Source organism: Zalophus californianus, chromosome 7 (assembly GCF_009762305.2).
Source record: "Zalophus californianus isolate mZalCal1 chromosome 7, mZalCal1.pri.v2, whole genome shotgun sequence".
Lineage (NCBI taxonomy): Eukaryota > Metazoa > Chordata > Mammalia > Carnivora > Otariidae > Zalophus > Zalophus californianus.
This window is the reverse complement of record NC_045601.1, coordinates 73,878,977-73,884,105: the sequence shown is the minus strand read 5'-3', so window position 1 is coordinate 73,884,105 and position 5,129 is coordinate 73,878,977.

The following is a 5,129-nucleotide window of genomic DNA, read 5'->3' as shown; positions in this document are numbered from 1 at the left end:
CCATGCAATTTTGTTTGGGCTTTATAAGACACGAATTAAATTGTTCCTAAGCTTGTGCTCTGATTGCATGAATTAACATATTCCATTGACAGGACTGTATTTCTTATAGCAAATAAAACCTATGGCCCTTAAGAGTTGTTATCCTAGTACCTTTGGTCTTCTTTTATCTCTAGGAACTTTTTTTCCCCTGCTTAACTTCTCGGGGGCCTATTCTAATTTCTTCTAGTACCAAGACTTAGGAACTTTCATTCATTAGCAAGACTGCCAAAAAAATATTTGAATTGATGGCTAAATTTTAAGATTCCATGTTTCAACACATCTGTAACAAACTATTCCAAACAGGGAGCGTGCATCTGGGTGTAGCTGGGAAAGTTTTCTGCCTCTTCAACAGCCTTGATAATGTGGCTAAATGACACATTCCTAGATTTAATATAGCTTCCCCTGTCCTCTCTCATCCATCATCCACCATCCACCATTAAGTCTTAATGTTTGTGGCAAGTTTGGGATGTGACTATAGTTAGGTGTAAACCTCAAGGATTATTAAACATGTATAATTAAATAAATTCCCCCAAGTTTTAGTTTCTATATATATTTTTTCAATGTCAAAAAATTGACCAAGTTATATATGACAACTCCTTCTTTTCTAGATTAAACTAGGCCTTATTTTCTTAGGCTTTTTAACTATAAAAAAAATGCAGACATTTCTAGAAACACTCCATGCTCTACCCCACCCCTATAATCTGTTTTGCTATAAGTGATCCAGAGAAAATAAAAATGCATCATGTTTGAAGTCTTCACCATTCGAGGGTAAACTGTGTCTCACTTTGAGTCACATTATACGTTCATTGTATCTAGAAAAACAATTTGGATAATAAAAGTGCCAAATGTTAACTCAAGCTATAAACATATATAATGGCATATTTACATCACGCATCAAACTTTTCTAGATTTTTTTCTTCAGGCTTCTCATCTTGCACTAAAGTTCTTAACCCATTTATTTCATGATTTACGGGACAGATTAATTATTTTTGATTAATAAAAATTGGAAACTTTAATTGGACCCTATTTGAGGTTTGGTTGCATGAAATGAATCTACTGGTGATCAAAAATGTATTTTTAAAGGGAGTTTAGGCTAATATATCAACAAATGAGGAGCTATAAACATGATTAATATACACATTAGACTTTCCTTATCACATTTTGCTGGCAGTTTTTATCCGGTCACAGCGAAAATTCCATTGAGTTCCTTCTCCTTTTGTATAAAATACAGATTATGTGGAGACAGCAGTCTGAGCAACTGGAGTTTCATCTTGTCTGCCCATTAATTATTAATGCTGTTTCAGGACTTCTTATCTATCACTGCTGAGAGATGGAGGGCTGTATTTTTATAGTCCTTTTCCAGTAAAAAAAAGAAAGAAAGAAAAAGAAAGAAACAAAGAAAGAAACAAAGAAAGAAACAAAGAAAGAAACAAAGAAAGAAACCAGGCTGGATGATGCCTCTGCTCTTGGCAATAGAGAAAGGATCAAAAGTACTTCCATCTTTATGAAACTGTTAAAAATGAATGTTCTAACTCACTAATTTTACTGTTGCATTGAATGGGAGTATGATTTCTGAAGAGTAAACGAAAGCTGAGGAAAGCACATGTCTATTTTGACATCGTTTTTAAAGTATGGTGGTTTCAAAAGTATCGAGTCCAGGCCACTCTGAGTACTGGAGATTATGGGTTGCCCAAGTTGCCTTGATACACCCCTGTGAGTAGAATTTAGCTTTACATCTCAATTACTTGAATAATGGATTTCAGCCTCCTGTAGAAGGACAGCACTGTGATTTAGAGCCCAGGCTGAAATGTCAGGCACACTAGCGAGGCGACTTTGGCAAGGGACTTAACATGCTAAGTCTCAACTCCCTCATCTGAATGAGGATACCTTTTTCACAGGGTGGTGAAAGGATTAACTAAAACACAGCATTTCAAGCAGGTTCCAGTTAATGGCAATAAGCCCTGAAACTTCATTGCTTTTTTCTGTTTTCTTTACTAAAATCAGTGGGATGAATCACCCTAATTTTCAACAGGAAATAAAACAAAAACAGAAAAAGTTGATTCAAAGACTATTTCAACCACTTAAAGCGGGGACCGGGAAGGAGTGAGATGGAAAAGACATAAGCAAAGTGCCGAGACTAGGATTTCTAACAAATAATAGGAAAGCAGGAGATCCGACTTACTAAGTAGAAGAGGCTTCAGAATACCAAGACACTTTTCTTTTCTACAATTACTTGATGACCCTAAATAGATCACATGACATTCCCTTTAATGTTCAATGTCTCCTTCATTAAATGTACTGAGGGAATACTCGCTATTAGTGAGTGTGTGGAAAATCTCAGAGCACGAGAACAGGCACACATCACACATACTCCTATCTCTCTGAACATGTACATATAGGATAACAGCATTCTCCCGAGACCAAGTTCAACGGAGAACGCTCATTGTCCCCCAGGATCCACTATCGTTTTCATCCTTTCAGTTAAAGAACACTCACACACACAAACACACACACACCCAGTTCTAGTGGGGTTTGTAGCCCCTCCCCCAGGGAACTCTTTTCCAGGTCCCCCTTATAGCCAGGTGTGGCCAGGTGACTAAGTTATTACCATTTAAAGTAGAGCATAAGTGGTGTATATAACTTCTGAGTCATGTCCTTAGAAAGAAAGTTGCTTGTCCCCCTTCCCACAGGCTGGGTTTGGGGTAATACCCTACTTCAACCACGTGGACAGGGTAAAATCCTGAAATTTGCAAATTAACGAAATAGAAGGGACCTGAATCGCTGGAAGACCTTGAGGAAAAGAGGCACCTACCTACCTACGCCATGGACTGGGATGTAGAAAAGAAATAAACTTCTATCGTGTTTGATTTCATCCCACTTAGAGTTTATTTTTTGCAGCAACTTACCTTAACCCTAACTAAACAGTGGGTCCTATCTTTCCTAGGCAGTAGGGCTCTTGCTGTGGATGATTAACGTGTATTTGTAACTTGAAAGAGTTGACCTGCTTCACAATGCAAATGGCTCTGGTCAGTCATTGTGATTTACAGCAGAATGTAGGTAGAACTTCAAAAATAAAATCATTTAAAAAAAATGTTGGTATGCACTGTAACTTTTGTGGCCATTTATTTGTTCTTTATCTTTTCTTGTTAAAGGAACCAAGAGATGAAGGAAGCAAAACCGAGGACCATACAAACAGATTGCTTGCTGATCCTGTCCTGACTTTTGTGACAAAAATGCCTTTTAGAGACTCTGGGACAGAAAGCAATACTGTCAAGTCTAACATACACGACAGCTGTTCGATACCAAGAAAGCACTGAAGGGTCCCTAACTCCTTTCTCTGCACATACCACTACTTCCTAGATGACTCCATGATTATTATTATTTTTTTATATCACAGTGGTATTTTACCAGCCAACAGAAATACAATATTAGTCTACATACTAGTATTCATAAAACTTTAAGCTAAAGTAAGAACGAAATGTCTTTGAGCAGTCTGAGCACTGAACCTAATATGTGACTTATTATGAGAAAAATATTCATGATATTATAGGAATAATAAAAGTATCCTTCGACTTCAAAAGCATGGGCCTAATTCACTGCCTATGTCTCAAAAGTTTAACATAATTTTTCTAGTCAGGTAATAGATTGGTTCAGGAAAATGTAGTGATTCACCTTGATTCCCTTTATAATGTGCAGCTGGGGGACACTTGTAATTCTCCTCCCAGCCAGAGTTCATGTAAAACGAACTGGCCCACATTTGGCTCTAACAGAAAAATAGAATCTAAGTAACTGAGCTAATCAAACTAGCTACGTTAGAAAAACAAAACAAAACAAAACATGTGCAGTACTCCCAGTGTTTTACTTGATTTGCTGTTACCATCATTACAGCACTTCCTAAGATGATAAGAAAAGGAATATCCCATGGACCTAGATCATTGGGTGGGCATTAATGGTTAACTACCAGTTCATATCTTTGTGAAAAATATTCTCAAATTATGGAATACTCTTCCTATGGAACACTGCTGAGCTAATAGCGGCCATCTAAATGTTGCATGGTGTATCCATGGCCTAAGAAGTACTCAGAGGCAAAATTTATATCTTATGTTTTACCTAACAAGTGACCTTCCTGCTGTGATGAAACATTACACTGATGTTTTGGAAAGACACTAAAAGTCTCGTGCAAGAACCGATTGAGATGTCGCTGAATTCCTGAGAAAGTGGGTTTTTTTGTTTGTTTTTTGTTGCTGTAACATCTGAATTTGGTTTCACTGGTGAAGCTATAGTCAACCTTGAAAATGTGGTAGTGAGAGATCTGGCTCTGTGACAGAAAGAACCAAATCAGGAAATGAGGGAAAATAACAACCTAGGGAATAATGGCCAAGAGAAGAACATTAATACTAAATAATGAAGAAGAATGTAAACAGATAAGAGATTCAGAGAGCCCTAGATCTTTAAAAGGCTGAAAGAGGGATGGCAAAGATAAAAAATGATAAGACCTGTCAAGAAGAACAAAGTCAATGTGTGTACATTATTCAGTTTAAGGAATTAGAGTCACAAGGTCAAGTGTGGGTAACATTAAATATGAATAATGAGGAATAAAATAAGTAAAAAGCAAACTAGTTTCATAAATCAATTCCAGAGCAACTGGGCTGGGGGAGGAAAATGGAGAATGGAGGAGAACCCATTGTAGCCTGTTGAAATGTCAAGATCTATTACCAATTACCAAATATCAGTGTGTTCATGCAAAATCCCAGGGTTTGGGGTCATAAAACAGTGCATTCCACTGACCAGTGGGAACTAGAGAATTTGCACTTTGAAGTGTATTTAAGCAAAACATAATGAAACAAAACAAAAAACACTGGCATTTGTAGCAGGAGGGAAACGTATGTTAGAGGGCAGGTGGAGACCAGGAACACGGGAGGCTCATCACAGTGCACTGTCCCTGGATGGTCTGTGAGCTGGCCTTCGAGGGGACCCCGTTTCTGCCTCTTCAGCTGTGTAGACAATGCTAAGGAAGAAGTTGCTGTAAAGGACAAGCAAAAGGGGAAGGTCTGGAATGAAGATTTGGGCAGGAGTCCATACGCCAAGGT